The sequence below is a fragment of the Protopterus annectens genome, chromosome 12.part0 (genome assembly GCF_019279795.1).
Source record: "Protopterus annectens isolate FY-2018-M chromosome 12.part0, PAN1.0, whole genome shotgun sequence".
NCBI lineage: Eukaryota > Metazoa > Chordata > Ceratodontiformes > Protopteridae > Protopterus > Protopterus annectens.
The window spans coordinates 722,227,856-722,247,941 of record NC_056746.1 but is presented as its reverse complement, the minus strand read 5'-3'; positions in this window follow the sequence as shown (position 1 = coordinate 722,247,941).

The window sequence follows — 20,086 nt, the reverse complement described above, 5'->3', positions numbered from 1 at the left end:
TTTCTACTAGCTGCAGATATATACACCCTACAGGTCTGACTACAGTTTCCTATGTGTAAACTTACGCATGTTGGTGATGGGAATGTTACTGCTACATTAATATACATTGCATTTTTATTCATACACATTCATATCTTGCTCTGTTCAGCTACAGCATCCTGCTACATTTGATTTATATGGCTCAAGACAACTGTGGATGTTTGGTATTTCATACAACCATACTATCTGCATATTGCAAAGGTACATCAACATATCCAAATTGTGGGACACACATTCCAGCTTCAGTACTTTATTGCACACATTTCACTCTTTGGTTGTGCCTGTCACATTCATTTCATTCTGTACTGACTGCAGTATACTTTATTCAGGAGTTATTACAACTTTATTGGTGGATTCATACCTCTTTCTCACACTCTCACTTGTTTTATTTTTACAATTCAGGATGGTACTTAATTCTAGGCTTTATTGACATGTTTTACTTGGTTATAACAATCCTTTCCAACAGTCTCACTCGTGTCATGTTTCAGATTTTAAACGGGGATATATTTTACACATGTGTTGTACTCATCTTGTGTAGCTGTAATTTACAGCCTGCTGCAGATTATGTACTATTACATTTCAGGTGGAACATCTTTATTTCAGACTTGTTTCATTTTTATTTTTGGATTACAGGCTGCATCACGCTTATGTAATCACACAGTACTAGCAGAATCTCTCTTACACTGTTACTTGCACTTTTTATTAATAAGTGACTACACTGCACTCTTTTGCAAGCTGTCATACTTATATTTTTTAACAGTTACAGGGAGAGAATTACTAACCTGCCTGGTGGCGCAACCACACAAGTCTATCGGCATAGGTCGACGATTCATGGAACGGACACCTGCAGCTGTAATATAAATGAAGCAATATTGGAATACACATCTCCATAATATCAGCTAGGTTAATTTCTTACATAAATAATTGCATGTAACTTATTCAGTAGTGGGGCACTGGGCATTTGCCAGGCCTCCTGGATCCAACGGTTCAGTTGGTCCGTCCTGCTTCCGTCTCTTCAGGTCCGCATGGTGGTGATGGACCTGTTCACCAGTCCTTGGTATTCCTGTGGCACTGGTGAGATCATGTGCCAACCGGTCCCATGCCTCAGCCTTGTATGATCCCCACAGGACCTGGCCCTGCATGAGTTGGGCCTCATGATCATGGACGAGGAGCCAAACCATATATTTGGACTCCTCAATGCCCCACCTCTGTGCTCGGAAGCAACTACTCTCTCCTACACCTGCCATCCTGACTGCAAATCGATTCCACAATCAGTTATGCTGTGTATTCCCGCCTATGGGGCTTATATATGCCGTTTTTCCCACACTTATCTGTGATTGGCCATTTTGGAAATGTATCAGCTTCGCAAAACCTGCTTTGTCATGCTTCTCTTTCCATTCATTCCTATATATATGCTAATACTGCATTTCTAAAAGCAGCTGTCATGGCTTAGTGGTTCAGTGCTTTGATTATGGTGCATGGTATCCTGAGTTCGAGCCTGGCCATTGCTTTTTTTTTTTATGACTGTCTACACAAGCTAGGAGGTGTGTCTGTGTAAAGGCAGTTTTGCTACAGCTTGCTCAACATTGCCCGCCGGTTATCTTGTTGGCACGGTGCGCAGCTCCGCGCAAATGGGTTACGCTGGTTTACGCGTCATTTGGCTGTCAGCACGCATATTATGCTCAGCTCAGTTACGGGCACACAGTTTCAGTGTGTTACAACACTGCTCAACCCCGGGCACTCATTTTACACCTGTTAAACCACTGCTCACCTACGGGCAGATATACTCAGCTTGTTAGAGCGTAGCTCAGCTATAGGCATTTCTGACATTTTATTTTTTTTTTTATTATCTCACATTTCTTCAAAATACATGGCCCATTTCATTACATTTTACATAAAATATAATTTTATATATGTACATATATGTCAGGGATTGTTTTGTGCTTATTTCACTAGAAATAAAAAATTGATGTTGTGGGGACTCGAACCATGACTGCCTCGTCTTCAGCCGACGTCTCTACCGCTACGCTATTGCTTCTTGGCTTACTTTGCATATTTAGATCTTATATGCTTTTCCACTGACTGCTAACTGTGGCTAAGCGACAGGCACGCCCGTGCAAACGAGCGCAATTACGGGCAAACATCTTTAGAACTTATAAAAAAATATATAACATGTTCATTCTTACTTTTTATGTTTATAGTCTGTGGGGCCATGTGTTGTGTTGTGTTTGTTGACATTTACGCGGACTCTCTCGTGGGGGTTTACTTTCGGGACTGTTCCTCTTCTGGGGGCGTGTCTGTTTGCAGGACTTGCCCTGTGGACACGCCCCCTACTTTCTTTCACGGACCGTGTTAGCCTTGGGTGTGAGTCAGCATGCCCTCATGAATATGCATGGCATGCTGATGTCACACCGTTTAAATGCAGCCTCCGTGTAAGACTTGTAACTCTTACACGGAGGCTTCGTGAATCCTGACCCATGTCTAAGAACTAATACACTGTATACATTTACTTGCATACCTAGCCTAACTCTGTCAGAACAACTATGTTTTTTTTTTTTGCATTACTAAGACCTTTCTTACCCATCATATGCAACACAGACTAAAACAGTAAAAAAAAAAAAAAAAAAAAAAAAAAAAAACTCATGCAGCATATGCATTTGCAGTTTATATATTAAAAGACTGTTGTAAGACACTGTGGAGTAATATGCTGCCATTATTATAAGATGTTTTGTAACTGCCATGCATTTTAAAATTCTTTTTCCAGTTCTGGAGATTTGTCATGCTTGATAAATTTTGCAGAAGCAATTTCATAGAAAATAAATTTCCCTGTTTTGCACAGCCCACCTACTGTGCATATTTGCAAAGTTTTTTTTAAGTTATTATTAATTAAAGGATTCATCCTACTCAAAAACAAGCAACATTCATGTTGGATTAGTAAACAACATTAAACCTTCCAGATGTGTTCAGAGACATTTTACAGAAAACATTTTTCTTCCCATACAAAATAATGTCATCTAAATTCCCAGAACTATATAACACTGCTTTATCATTTCTGACAGAATGCACAGTTTGCATGATTCTGGAAGATGACATGAAAACTAATCGCTCTGCTCATAATGATTATTGGTATCTATGTTATATCCTGAAATGTGTATGATATGTTACCTGCTCTGTAAGCATACTTGAAGCATTATAATATATAGAACTAAAACAAATTCATCAAAAGCTGACCACTGAATCAATAAAATGACAAAATTACATGAAGGAAGGAAATTGTCCATGAACTGACAACAATACTTGCATCAAACTCAGAAATCAAAGCACTACTTTTGATGTCGTGAATGTTGATGAACTGTTAAGTCGGTATTTCTGACTGTAATCATATATATCCACAAATACATACATACATACATATTCAGATATTTTTGAGGCCTTGATTGGAATAAAATTATTCATTCATAAAATGAATCTGAACCTGACCCTGCTGACTGATGACAGCTCACATATGGGACATTGGACTGTTCTGATAAAAAAGTACTTTCAAGCCCTCTTTACGTCCTTCACTTGCCAATTTTGAAATGTACTACAAAAATGTTTATAACACACACAAAAACAAAATACTAGTTTGAAGGCTTTGAAGGCAGAAGAAAGAATCGTGTTATTCAGTTTAGTGAGAGACAAGTCTGTAAGGCTGATGAACCTAGATAAGTAAGGAGGCATTATACTAATGGAGTCAAACATTTACTCTGACAAAATGATGAACATGTTACTAGATACTAGTATGGATGATAGTGTTTCAAAAATGAACTGAATATTGCTAATGGTAAAGTCAAAAATGTACGTTTAATGATTTATTGTTACAGGGTGTGGTTGCAACACAGACATTTTTTTTTATGTGGATAAACCAATGGTTCCTACCATCTTTGGTAAAACATTTCAGATGCACAACTAAGGCCAATAGTGTAAGTTAGTAGGCCTATTAAAGAATCACTGTACAATTTATTTTGACAAAAAAAAACTGAAAAATTTTGTTGCAACATGTGAGCACATTTTGAAAGATTCCTGACATCTTCTAATTAAAATAAGAGATATGGCTTTTTGTCACTATTGATGTCCTGGATATTTTTACTGTAATACCTCTCCCTACTGGACTTCAGGGCTTTAATGACATGCTGGTAGGGTTAAATGGTTTAGCAAATTGAGATAGTAACATATTACTTGAATTTATGGATGTAATTTTAAGGAATAATTATTTTTATTTTGAATGTGAACACTTTCCGCAACTCTTAGGTGTCACCATGAGTGCCACAGTGGCACCAATTTATGCCATTTTTTTTGAGGCACTGGGAAAAAAATATTGTAAATTCAACATTTAAAAAGAACATACATTTCTCTGCCCATTTTCTAGATGATATTATTATTTTTTGGAGAGGAAATGCTACTTCCCTGGAGTGTTTATTAACTACATCAATAACATGCATTCTTTTTAAAATGCATGCATAATATTGAGCATGAAATACATGATATTGTTGGATATCACTGTTTTCAAAGACAGAATGAACCACTGTTTTGGTCCCACCATTTTTAAAAACCCACTTTTTCTAACATGTATTACCATGTTGGAAGCCACCACTCTTTCAGTCAAAAAAGGCCCTTAATTAAGGCCAGATGATATACCTATCAAGGTTACTTTTTGATGACAGGCTGTTGAGCCCAGAAATGTATAAATATGTAGACATGTTAAAGGACAGAGAATAGCCAGAAAAACATATTGCTGAAATATACAATCAGACCCAGTTAGGATAAAAAAACAGACTTTGGTTGACAAAAAGTTTAACCACAACAATTCAATGGGTGTTGACAAATCCAAGGTCATGATCATTCCATTTTCCTTTGATACTAATAACATCAGGACAGTGATAAAAATAAACTGGTGTTTGGCAGTTGAAACAAAAACTAGGATAGGAACCAACTTTTTTGTATAGCAGGAATATGAATATTGAACAGATTCTTGAAACTGAACACCACAATGTTATGAACAAAAATTTAACTAAAATTTTACTAAAGAATAAAAAAATGCAGACATTGCAGATACTGTATATTTATTGCTGAAGGCCTCAGCACTTCAATTAGTGGTTACCTCATAATTTAGAAAGTACAGATAATTTTGATTGATACACAGGGGGGGGGGTTATTTAGCAACCTTCTAATCATGTAAAGCTTATTATATAGGCAAAACAGAAAGGCGGTTGAAGTACAGGGTACATGGGCACACATATGATATAAAGCATGGTAGCATTAACAATGTAATATTCAAGTTCTCCCTAAGATGCATACGTTTTAAACATTGTATTTTCTTAGCACTAGAAAAGGTGCCCATGCCACCAATGAAGGAGGGGGTTCAAGGAAGCTAAGAGGTGGTTAAAACTGAATGCTACTGGTGAACCAGTATTAAATGAAAACATTTATATGGCTAGCATCTTAAAATTAGGGGCTGCCAAGTTATGATTACTATTTTTATTTGTAGTTGTAATTATCCATTTATTTAAATACTATTTATATTTGTTTTAGCAGCATTTGTCTGGGTACCTAAAACACACACACACACACACACACACACACACACACACACACACACACACACACACACACACACACACACACACACACACACACACACACACTATCTACAGAGTTTTAGCAAATAATAAATTCAAAATGTTTTTGAGTTTGAAAATAAAATGGCATTTGTATTATATATAAACACATTTGTTGCAATTTAGGTTAATTTTAATTTTGTTTTCTTTGTAACATAATATAACATTTTAAAGTAGTTTGTCTTTTTAACTCATTAACATCTATATGGTGTGGGATGTCACACCTCTAGCAGCCTACATTCATCTTGTATTACAGAGTATTTTCTGAAAAATAAGCTTAAAAAGCATAAGAGAAGGTAATGTAAATATTTTGTGGAAAACAACAATGTTATCAGTAAGAAAAATTATTTTAAGTGATACAAGTCAGTGCATTCATACCCCAGTATTCAGTAAGCTCTGCACAGCATGCAGGAATAGTGCAGGAGCTGCTGGAGGCAATATAGCTGCTGTGCAATCCAGGAATAAGCTCCCGGGATGTGCACAAGCACTCCTGCACTATTCATGCATGGGCACACCTCCTATATGCAAATTACCCTGTTTGCAGGTGAAAAACATGCACATGAGGTGAATTTGTGATCCAGGAACCTGGCAGAACTAGTGTAGTCTGCAGAAATGTTATCTGTTAGTAACCGAGTACATTTCTGCAAACTACAAAGTAGAGCGAGGACAGCTCCAAATAAAGGGTGTATATAATGTGGAAAGCATGCCAATGGCCAAATATATGGCCATTGGCATGGAAAACATTTGCAAAAATAAAAAAATAACTTATTTTTTTTTAGCCGATTTCAGCTGTTTAAGCATAGGGCAGCGGCGCACAAACAGGATCGGGCCGAAAATTTAAAAAAAACTTAAAATAAGCTTTCTATCCAAAATCACAATTTTGCCATTGTACTCAATGGCAGGCAGAAGACAACATGGCCAGTGAATAGTGGTTGCTAGGGGAGAGGGCTCAGTGACAGACTTGTAACTAGGCATTAGCAGGCAATCCTATGCAAATGAGGGGAATGATACTGAATCCTAGATCCTCCCTCATGGCTAGCTTGCACCCAACCATGTTAGTGCAGGAAGACCATGGTGCAAGCCTAAGAGCTAGCTGACATCATAGAGCCCTGTGGCTCGGGTTTACTCCTAGCTTGGCAGAGCTAAGCAAGGGGGTGTGTCTGAAGCTGCCTAGAACTCTTTACATTGCCTAAATGGGTGTACACATTGTGCACCATGTTTTAAAGGAAAAAGAAAAAAAGTAAACCAGGAAATAGCAACTTCATGCACATCTGAGCACTGTGTTTGTGAGGTGTGCCCTGGGCTTAAACAGGAAGGCAATTGGAAGGGAAAACTGCAGTAGGAAGGTACTAAAGGAGAGCTAGCATAGCTGGCAGGTGAAATGTATCAGAGTCAGCCAATCACACAGGCAGCAGCCCAGCCCAGCACACTACTGTACACTATGCAAACACCTTTCCCTTTGTTTTTCCCCACAAACTTTACACCACCGGTGTACACAAGCAAGGAATTTTTACCAAACAAAAGCAACAATCTGATAGGGGCTGCAGCAGCTATCATAAATAAACATGTGGAAGAGGCTGAGGGTGGTGAGGATGAGAATGCTGATGATCAACCCACAGTGAGGAGAAGGAGATGATTGTACAGACCCAGGGTAACCTACCAGGGGATACATGAGCTGGAGATAGTGGAGCGCTATAGGGTGGACATGGACCTCCTACAGCAAATTGTTGAACTGTGCCGGCCACACCTCACACAGAACCAACAGAGGGGAACCCATCCCAGTGGGTATGCGTAGGCCTAATAATACTAGTCACAGGTACCTTCCAAAGGCCAGCTGGGGATATCATGGGGATCTCACAGGCATCAGCAACCAGGGTACTCCACCAGTTCCTGGATGCCATGTCAGCACATGCTGGTGAGCATGTATATTTCCACAACAGCTGTGAGGCATTGACCAGCAATATACATCTCTTCCACCAAATAGCAGAATATCCTGAGGTAGTGGGTGCTATAGACTGCATGCACATATGTATCAAAGCACCACCCAGTGAGCAGGGTAGGGTCTACATCAACTGCAAAGGCTTCCCCTCCATCAACTGCCAGGTCATATGCGATGCCCAGGTCATTATAATGAATGTGTGTGCTGGCTGCCCTGGAAGCTATCACAACTCCCACATCTGGCATATGATGCACATGTACCAGAGATTTGCCAATGGGTACATCCCTTACGGCCACCTAGTGGGGGATGCTAGTTACACACTGGAGCCATGGCTGATGACACCCATCAGAAATGCACACACACCCAAACAAGAACTCCATAATGAGGCGCATGCGCAGACCAGAATCATAATAAAGTGTGTGTTTGGGATCCTCAAGTCACAGTTCCAGTGCCTGAGCACATCTGGTGGGGCCTTGCAGTACTCACCAGCTACATGTACCCAAATTGTCATAGCATGTGCCATGCTATGCAATATGATCCTGTAGAAACAAACTGCACCAGGAACAGCACAGAGCAAGGCCACACAGCCCCCCACCATTGCCAAGGCCTGCACAGCCAGAGTGACTCAGAAAAGGAGCAACCTGACCCTGCCCCAGTAAGCAGAAGGAGGCATGCCCAGTATGCCCAGGCTGTGGCAAAGAAGCAACACATAGCACATACACTGACATGGTAGGAACCCAGGGAACGACACCTCAGTCTGATTTGCACATACGGTAAAATCAATGCCAAACATGACACTACCTGTGCTTAACCATGTATAGGGAGTGTACTATGTGCATCCGACTTAGTCAGCCCTCTAGCACCATCCTCAGTACTGGCACAGCCACAAGGTAAGTCACTCTCTCTATCAATTGCCAAATGGAGTAGTATGTTTTGTTACTTGTATCTATGGTATGAATGTGAGCATACAAGGAAATCGGGTGGCTGAATGGGATGCCAGCAGATAGCAGACATCTATAGTGGCAGCATGAGATCTGTAACAAATACTGGTGTCACCATAGTAGCCAGTACTAGACAATGTGACAAAACTCATTGCAGGAAATATGGTGGGCCACATGTGTATCCATAGGACACACACATGCCAGTCAGAGAGGCTCACATACCCAACAACAGTCTCAGCCAGCATGACGGGCATAGACAAACACAAACAAAGGCTGTGCTAAGGCCTCTGATTGATGGCTATGGAGAACACCCCCCCCTCCAGACCTACACAGACACACTACAACAGGTCAGGCAGTGGGATGTTAGTTCTGAAGGGTAAGAAGTCTGAAACTGAAATGTAGGTCAATCAAACCTAAGACTTGTAGTGCACTGATATGCCTTTAGTCAGCATGATAGGTCAGAATACAGAATGAAATGGAGTACATGAAATGCCAGCACAGTCATAGCAAATGTGTACAAGTGTCAGGTGTGCCCTCCCAATCCTATGTAGAAATGTAGTAACATGTATGTGTAGGCATAATAACAGTGGAGCACAGATTACCTGAGCTGGCCAAGGTAGCAGGATAGATTGTAGCATGTGTAAAATATGCAGGGCTGTGTGTGTTAGGTAGATGTGTGTTATATATTGTGTGAGAGTGGTCAGTATGTAGGCATGGTGAGGTTTGTCCTGGTGGCCATTGGTCAGCACTACTGATGACAGGGCCAAGTTCTCACAATTGCAGCTCCAAAAACAATGCTCCCCAGCAAAACATATTCCAGCAGTAAGCCATAGTAAATGTTTGGAAGTAATATGTGTCACCATCTGAAAGATGGACATGGCATGAATGTGGGCCCAGACATACAAGCAGTACACAGGGGGAAGTACCCCAGACAGTGTATAATATGTAACTTTCAAATGGATACACCCTTGGAATTGTACATACAGGCTAGCAGCACATTAATTGGGCTTGTAGTAGGGAATACCAATGTCGTCTGGCCAAACACTGGCAGACCATAATGGTCACGGGTATGAAGTAATGAGAAACAGCTGATGTCCCTGCACAAGCCAGCATAAGTGGAATACCCCATGCACATCTGTGAGTCAGATGCAAGTAGTGTCCATAGCACACATGCACCCAGCTCACCCCATCACCCACAGGTACCTCTCTGGTCTTGTCCCTGCTGTTGGGAATGAGTACAATATGAACCACCTCTGTATGGCAATAGCCAAAGAATGCAGCATGCAGAACAGGTGTCCCATGCAGGTGTGACCCGAACTGTAAGCAGCACCCTGCCAGCATCCACACCACTGGATCAATAATGACAGAAAGTATTGGCATTAACACCTTGCACACCTACCCTGTCACCCCAGGGGAATATAGTGTATTGCAGTCTGGGAATGTAGGAGTGACACAAAGAAATGGCCTGCTACAGTTGGCCTCTATCACTACCAAATGCCCTACAGTCCTCTGCCAAAGGCCTGTGTCTCACCTGTACTGTCAATGTATGTTATGTCATGGACTCCCAAATAACAACATAACACAGTCCACAGAGCCCAAATGCAAGGCCATGTGGACAAATCCCAGCAACATGTCCACCATGTTTTACTCCATGAACTGTGGTCCAACACTGAATTACTGCTGGGATGAGGTGATAACTATCGGGAACATAGCAGATAATGTTTGCATTTTGTATGGAAGAGGATAGAATACTAGAAGGGGGTAGGAGCATGGGCAGCATGGAGTGTGTGAAGTCCGAAACTCAGCCATGTGCACATACTACCTCTGCCTGCAAACACAGGAATGGGTGGCTACAAACCTACTCATAAACCACAATGTGAAGGGGTAATGTTCAGAATTATGAACCCTACCTCTGGGTAACCTGTGTGAGTATGTGCAGCTGTGAGGTATGGCCACCGCAGGATATAGCCGTACTGTCACATTGATGTATGTACAAGCATAGGATCCTCAGCCACCACTGTACCAAGGTGCTGAACCATTTACACAGACCCAGCAGCGAGTGTCTGCAGCTTCCCCTCCAGAATGGCATGATTGTGCAAGAATATGTAGGCTGCAGACTACAATATTGGACACAGCTGCATTCACCCTGTGTTCCCCAGGACATCACTGCAAGCAAATATGTATACCTGATAGTACTTGATGACATAAAACATCACAGTGTAAAACAGTACATATGTCTGAATATCTCTGCTAACACCAAGACCATGTAGCAGAAGCAGCACAGACACAATTACCTACAGTAATCCACTATCCTTTGCCCATTTTGACCCCGTATTGTCAACTGATCTACATATATCCCGCAGAAACAGATTGCTAGCTGTAGGTGTAGAGCACAAAAAACCTGCACTGGAGTACAACCTTCCTGGAATGGATTCACAAATTCAATAAAGAAGGTAATACCGGGCATGCTTCCATGCTTAGAGAAATGAAGGCCATGTCTGACAGCAAAATACTGAAAGGCCATACTGGGCATGCTCACATACTTAGAGAAATGAAGCCCATGTCTGTCAACAACAGTGGACTACACATATCTGACAGTCACAGATGTTTGTGCACACAATCCTCAGTACACACCAGTTATGCTTTGCACACACATTGGGTAGGAATACACATATATCCAAGGACAACACAGTATAATAGGCCAAAATTGCACATACATAGATGTGTGGAAGATAGTGACAAAACGGTGACAAAGAGCCTCCCATAATGAGACCTGTCCCACCCACCACACATCCAATTGGCTAAAACCACATGATGGGCAAATGTCAATCACCGTAGACATTTGCCTCTGGTATACCTCAGCACTATAGTGTCTGTGGTGCTTGTGCTAACTGTGTAACATGACTGTACAAGTCAGTAGTCATCTAGCAGTTGTATACACGTACCTGTGGAATATAAACCTGTGTGTGCCTGAGTGTTGTGTGTCTGCCTCTAGATGAATGGGTTATGGCCCATGCACACACACTGCACTCCCCATTGCCCTACTATGGCAAGCCTGCTGATGTCTTCACCTTGAAATACACCTTTGAGGAAATAGTAGCACAATAATCTCTGTGGTGTGTCCTGTAACTGCATACTACTGTAGTATGATGTAGTAGTTAGGTAAGAGTTCTAATTCCAGACAGGGCAACTGTGTGTGTTAGTTTGTGTGTGTAGGGATTGATGCTTTTGAGGCTATTCACACTCACTACAATTTCAAATGCCCTACTTTGCCAGGACTGCTGATGTCATTCACTTTGAAATACACCTTTGGGGAAGTAATAGCCCAGTAATCTCCATGGTGCATGCTATAACTGTGTAATGCTGGAGTGTGATGTATTAGTTAGGTAGGAGTTCTAATCCCAGACAAGGCAGCTATGAAACTTTGTGTTTGTCTGTGTAGGGATCAATGCTTTTGAGGCCATTCACATGCACTACAATTTCAAATATCCTACTTTGCCAGGGCTGCTGTCATTTACTTTGAAATAGACATTTGGAGAAAGAGTAGCCCAGTCATCTCTGTGGGTTGTCCTATAAGTGCATAAGGCTGTAGTGTGATGTCCTAGTTAGGTAGGAGTTCTATTCCCGGATATGACAACTGTAGAACTTTGTGTGTGTGTGCTTATCTGTGTAGGGATCAATGCTTTTGAGGCCATTCACAGTCACTACAATTTCCATTGCCCTACTTCGGTAAGCCTGCTGATGTCATTCACTTTGAAATACACCTTTGGGGGAAAGAGTAGCCCAGTAAGCTCTGTGGCATGTACTATAACTGTGTAATGCCGTAGTGTGATGTACTAGTTAGGTAGGAATTCTATTCCCAGACATGGCAAGTGTAAAAGTTTGTGTGTCTGTCTATGTAGGGATCAATGCTTCTGAGGCCATTCACACTCACTACAATTTCAAATGCCCTACTTTGGCAGGGCTGCTGATGTCATTCACTTTGAAATGCATCTTTTAGGAAGAGGTAGCCCTGTAGTCTCTGTGGCGCATCCTATAACTGTGTAATGCTGTAGTGTGATGTACTAGTGAGGTAGGAGTTCTATTCCAGACATGGAAACTGTTGAACTTTGTGTGAGTGTGTTTATCTGTGTAGGCTCAATGCCTTTGAGGCCATTCACAGTCACTACAACCTCCATTTCCCTACTGTGGCAAGCCTGTTGATGTAATTCACTTTGAAATACATCTTTGGGGAAAGAGTAGCCTAATAAGCTCTGTGGCGCATGTTATTACCGAGTAATGCTGTAGTGTGATGGAGTACTTAGAAAGGAGATCATTTCCCAGACATAGCAATTGTGAAATTCCGTGTAGGGATCAATGTTTTTGTAGCCATTTACAGTCACTAGGCACACCTAAAAATGGAGAACATCGGTATCTGTGCAGTAACAGAGACCTGATCCAAGGCTCCAGAAAGCACCCCTGCAATACCAGGTACAGCTCTCACCACACCTGTTGGTCAACAAACCAGGACCAAAACAATAAAGGTGGAAGAGTGTCTGTATTCACCAAGGATATTCACACCACCAGGCTACTTGCCGAACAGAATGTGTCTATAATACCCCCGATGCAACTAACACTAGGTCAGACTGCAATCCAAATTGTATAGCTTGCTACATATCTCCCATCATGCCCCATGTTTCCCACTACAGCTTTTGAAACATACTGGGGAATATTATGATACAAGCAAATACCCTAACACTGGGTGACTTACACTACCCTGCCATTAAGTGGAAAAAGTACTTGTGTACCAACACATGTGTCAATGGTTCTTGGAAGTCATAATTCCCAATGCCCTGGATCAAGTAACCCATAGTCCCACTAGGGACTCAAATATCCTACACCTGGTCATTACCAACATGGGAGATCAATGCTCCACACCTATGGTCACCCCATTGGTGGTCAGATCTGCCCATGAGCTAATCACTCTTAACATCAACATCCCTCCCTCACACCCCAGTAAGGAAACCTATGTAAAACACATCTCCAAAGCCAATGTCATGCTACACATGACAGGCATGACTAAAGTCATGACACCCATGCAGATCGGAACTGAAAGGATGACTGCTGAATCCTACATGAAGGCACTGTACGAGCACATCCACTTGTGCATGAATCGTGCTATCCAATATAGAACCAAGATGCTCCCCACCAAGAAAAGGAAGCCAATGTGGTGGCGCCCTGCCATAAACATACTGTACAACAAAAGGAGGAAACTGTTGCAGAAGCAGGGGAATTTCCTGGATGCAAAATACTCCCTTACCACCCACAGTAACAAGCAGAAATCCCTCATAACATCCACCAAAGCTAGTTAAGAACATAATATAGCCAAATATGCCAAAGACAACTGCAAGTCGTTCCATACCTATGTGAGAAATCTAAATGGCAATGCTCAGATCTGCTCTGAGCTAAAACAGGATGGAATTAAATATACTGCTCCCAAGGATATTGCCAATATCCTGGTAGATCAATTCAGTGCCAACTGCTCTCCCCTTCCACCCCCCAAAAGGCCCATCTCAACACGGAAAGATTGACAGATTCCAGTAATAATGGCCACATAGGTAAAAAACACACTCTTCTGAGCTAAGACAGTAGAAGCCATGGGACCAGTCAACATCCCGGGCTGTGTACTACATGAGCTACAAAATGAACTGGCACCTCACCTACATGCCATGTCTAATAATAGCCACATCTCAGGCTATGTGCCCACTGTGTGGTGAAGCTACAATTATCCCAGTCCAGAAGGGGGGATCCACCTCGGATGCTGGGAACTACAGCTCCAGCAGTATGACATGCCTGATCTGCAAGGACATGGAATGCATTATCATGGAAATTAAAACAAAAACATTGGCAACCTGCAAAGACTGGACCCCAACCAGGTTGGGTTTGTTTAGGGCCGATCATGTCACCTCAACCTGATTGACAACTGTGAATCCATCTCCGGAGCTGTGAAGGAGGGTAAGGTGGTTGACACAGCCTATCTGGACCTCGCCAAGGCCTTCAACACCATCCCCCAGTCTGGAATCATAGATAAATGTATCAAGCTGGCCATTAGTCCCTATATCACCTGATGGTCTGCTAACTGCTATACTGACAGAACCCACACTGTAAATGTAGGTGACATCAACTCCAGCCCCAGACAAGTGACAGTTGGAGTACCTTAGGGTTCAGTCCTGGCACCGCCCTTGTTTGGCATCTACTGCTCTGAAGTACAGTCCAACAGTAAGGGACTCTGGCAAGAAAAGGTTGCAGATGACCGCACACTGGGAGCCAAGATTGAATCCCCACATGATGTGGATATTCTACAGAAGGGCCTTACAGAAAGACATGCTTGGTGCCTGAGCCATGGCCTCAAGATCAATGCCAAGAAATGTATATTTATCCCCTTTGGGAAGGGACATGTACCTGAGAAGTACCACATAGGTGGCAGTACATTAAACACTTAAAGTGTGATAACAGACTTAGGGACACAGGTAGACAGTGATCTCTCCTTTGATAGCTACATCGCCACAACAGTCAGGAAATCTACCTATGTGGCACACCTCACCACTAAGGGCTTTACATCCAGGAAAAAGGAGGCCACTGTCCCACTATAGTCATCTCTCAGTAGACTCAGTAGACTACAATGGCCCATTATGTATGTTCCTCACACAACATCTGCAACAACTAGAAAGGCTGCAGACATACCTCACTAAAAGAATCACAAGCCTAAACCAGATTCCTATGCTGACCAACTGAAAAACATCCAGCTATACTCTGTCACATATTGTGTTCTCAGAAGCAATCTCTGCTTAACATACCTTGCCATGTCAAACCCACATCTGTTGGACATGCTACACTTAAGGAATTCCAAACCCTCACAGCCACATGCTCCAGGGATCCAAATCTTGTCATCACAATGAACAATACATGCTGGAGGGATGTGTTCCTGACCCAGAGACTCCCCAGACTCTGGAATAGACTGTCCATACATGTCAAGAAGAGTGCCTCTTTGGCCCTCTTCAAAAGGAACCTGGATGATTGGATGGGAGATAGGAAATTTACCTAGGGGATCATGTCAGCTGCCCTGCTAGACAGGGTGTAGGGAAGTAAATATTGTAGGAAGACATAACCAAGGAATTATCATGTCTAGGCATGTATAGGCCCTAAGGCTGATAGCCTAGTACCAACCTATGAACCTATGAACTACACTTTCCATTGCTCAACCTTGGCAGGGTTGCTGATGTCATTCACTTTGAAATTCACCTTTGGGGAAGGACTAACCCAGTAAGCTCCATGGCACATGCTATAACTGCGTAATGCTGTCATGTGATATACTAGTTAGATAGGAGTTCTAATCACAGACAAGGTAAGTGTAAAGGTTTATGTGTTTGTGTGTGCGTTTGTGTGTCTGTGTAGGCATCAATGCTTTTGAGGCCATTCACAGTCAGCCCAACTTCCATTGACCTACTTTGGCAAGCCTGCTGATGTCATACACTTTGAAATACACTTTTGGGGAAGAATTAACCCAGTAAGCTTCATGGTGCATGCTATAACAGTGTAATACTGTCATGTGATGTAGGATTTCTAATCCCAGACATGGCAAGTGTAAAGGTTTGTGTGTTTGTGTGTGTAGGGATCAATGCTTTTGAGGCCATTCACAGTCACTACGACTTCCATTCCCTACTTTGGCAAGCCTGCTGACGTCATTCACTTTGAAATACACCTTTGTGGAAAGATTAGCTCAGTAAGCTTCGTAGTGCGTGCTGTAACAGCGTAATGCTGTAGTGAAATGTTACTAGTTAGGTAGGGGTTCTAATCCCAGACATGGCAACTGTGAGACTTGATGTGTGTGTTTATCATACGTATCCTGTGGGGAGGTAGCGGTGAGTGTGTAACAACAGGACTCATCGTGGATCGGGTTTTGCAAATTTCTTATATGGTGGGCCTATTATATGTCACAATGTCTTCCTTACAAGGATAACAGTTGTCAAACAGCAGAGAGGCTGGGGTAGACAATCCATACCCCTACATGTGACATCATGGCTTGGCAAACAATATAGGCAATGCTTGTATTACCCAGAGAACACCCTCCACCCATGTCTCATACACAAACACACTCAGCTAGGCAACAGCCACTATGTTGGTAGTTACCTGCATATTGCCCACAGATAACAACCATGGTGTGATTGCAGTAGACTACAGAACACATGGCACCCTGTCCTATCCTTACAATAGGCAAATCATTGCATACAGTGCTCCTTCACTATGTTCCTCACTGGACGCCTGCAACAACTGTAGAGCCAGCAAATGTAATTCACAAAGGACATACCATGCCTTATACATATGCCCTGTATGGACAGATGCCACTGACATCAGGGAATACCTGTATCATGCTGTCACTGTAGGTGCAGGGGCAACCTGGTGTCCATTGCCAGTTCTCACCACATGAGGTCAGGAATGGCACATCTGATGATAACAATCTGTCTACCCAACATGCCCCAGCCAGCCCAGGTACACTTCCACATGTCACAAAACATGCATGTGGGACGTCTGCATATTCCAGACATGGTCCATGTCATGGAATATAGAACACATATATGGCAAGCATTGCAGAGCACTGGCCACCCATAATAGTAACCCAAATAACTGGATGGTGAATACAATACCCACCTGTCTGGGCCAATCCAGACACTACACATGTGATAGCAATACGTAGTCAGGCAGGGGTTTGAAACCCTGTACTGGTAAGTGTGTGACACAAACATGCTTAGGTTTTACTCTCCCAACCCCTGCCTGTCTTACTTTGTCTCTGTCTGTCTCTCTCACTCCCTCTCCGGTGGATGTGGAGCAGTGTACCTACTGTGCTTAGGCAGCAGCTTGTGTTTTGTAAGTGATGCTCATGATCAGCTGATGGCCTCTGCATGGATTGCAGTCCCCCACTAGCTGATTGCATGTGGAGCAGCTGTGGTAACATTTCCATAGCCAATTGCATAGAAACACACTCCTATAACTAGGAACATCATGTAGGTGTTGGCCCTTTTCATTCGGTGTGAGCAGGACTTCATGTCAGTGATTGGCAAACAGCATCACAGATAGTAGTGGGGTATACTTCTAACAACATACACTGTGGAGACAGGCCAACAAACAGGTGGGGGATGTTTCAGACATGACTACAGAATGTATGTGTTGCTCTTCTGCATTTGGAGTAATGTTGGTTTAACAGGGTTTGTGTGGATATGGCTGATCTACATGATTTAATACCTGTTATGACAATGTTAAGTGTTTGAGGAAACTCCCACCTGTAGGGTTATCTGCAGACTAGCCAATGTTTGGAGTCTTATGTTTCTTGTGTTACTCACAGATCACCTAACTTAGAACTGCAGAAGCATAGTCTGAGGATTGCAGTCAGTACATGGTGACAGCCATGAGAGTTACTGACTTCATATCCCCCATAGGACATATGTCACAATAAACCCTGCTACAACAGTAAATGTATGAGGGTATCACAGCAATATGCCAATACTGGCCCAGTGTTTGTGCCTCCAGCCACAAGTCTGTCAACATTTGTACATATGTCATGCAGTAAGAGGTGCATATGTTCTGTGCACCATTATTTATTATTATTATTTATTGACATCATATTTGATAACAAGCCAGTCAGATATCAGACTGCTAGGCATGTTATGTATAGTAGGGGTTATATTTAAGGACATAACCTGGACATTCTGTGGTTGTGTGTACAGTAGTGGGGTCCGTGTACTTATGGTGACTGTCGACAGTATGTGTATTGCGAATATCTACCTTGGCCTGTGTACAGACTGTGGTAGATGTCATTGTTCTTGGTCCTGTTCTGTCTGATGTTACATGCTGCTCCAGGTTATGGTACCCTATTGTCTGACATATTTGTAAGGCCAAACACACACTTGTCCCATACCACAGACAGGCATTGGACCACACTGTCTCATGGCCCAGTATATGTATGGTTAGTGTGTGGGTGGCACATATGAGGATGGTGTTGATCAGACAGTCCATATAATGTAATATTAAGCTTGCTTACCATATGTGGCTGTGGCTGTGTTCACATTGGTTGTGGGTATGCACTTTCACATAGGTGTCTGTTACTCTGTGCTGTGACATGCCTGTAGAGCCTGCTATATTTGCAGGTACATGTGTATTCCCCCATAAGAAATGTAAGCCAGTGTTGTGGCAGTCTGCCCGTAGTTTGCACAGTGCTTTGTTACAGGCCTAGCAGCTTAGTGTAATTACCCAGTGTGATGTTATGTCCAGATATTTGCCAGACGGACTGCTGCCGTCCACCATAACTGTTGTGTATGTCTGACAAAGCAGGTGTCAGAAACAGATGTATATCACTAACTAGTGGGTAGTATATGGCCATGGGACCCCGGCACCACCAGTTATTATGTTTCAGGACAGACAGGAGTGCGTGAATGCATAAACTTTGTGGGCATATGTAGTCCAGTATTTACATGATATACCCATGTACATGGCTGTTAACATCCATATTGTCAGGCTTTGTCCACATGTTTCACACTAAGGGGATCTATGTATACCTCTGGACTGACAAGAGTGTGCCAGACTGTCCACATATATTCGTCATATATCTGCTGTAGTCCACAGGATCATTACTGTGATATCAGTGGCATTGTACTATGATGACCTTAGGATGTCTGTCAGTAACTGATGGCGTACATGTCAATAGCAGATGTGACCTCCCACACACAACATGTCTGTTAAGACAACCCCTGTTACAGTAGCAACAGTCTACATATATACCTGCAATACATACATGACATTCGCTTGCACTAAGAGGTTAAGACTACTGGTGCTGGGGTATGACTCCACTCCATGTTGCTAGACATATGGTAAACATGTATATATGTATATATATATATATATATATATATATATATATATATATATATATATATATATATATATATATATATATATATATATATATATATATATATATATATATACATATACATGTGTGTGTATATATATATATATATATATACATATACACATCTATATATGTCTACACATATACAGATATATAGATATATATGCACATATAGCTATATATATATATATATATATATATATATATATACAGTGAGATCTATATATATCCATATATATGATGCACTATACAGATGTGTATAAATGCATATACATGAATATATATGTGTATGTACATGTAGACATATATCTACATATGTATATGCATATATCCATACTCTTGTCATTTGTAAACATTACTGTTGTGTATACCTTCCCAGATGTATCAAACCGTATGTATCTGATATGTGTATATTTAGATAAAACAACATATGTGATGCAACAGTAATATCACTAACAAGTACTACACAATTGTAGAAGTCACAGCAATTGTTCAATACTATTCAATATGTGTACTGACAGATATATTGGAAAAACAACAACTGTCTTCACAGCTGTCATGGTGTAGT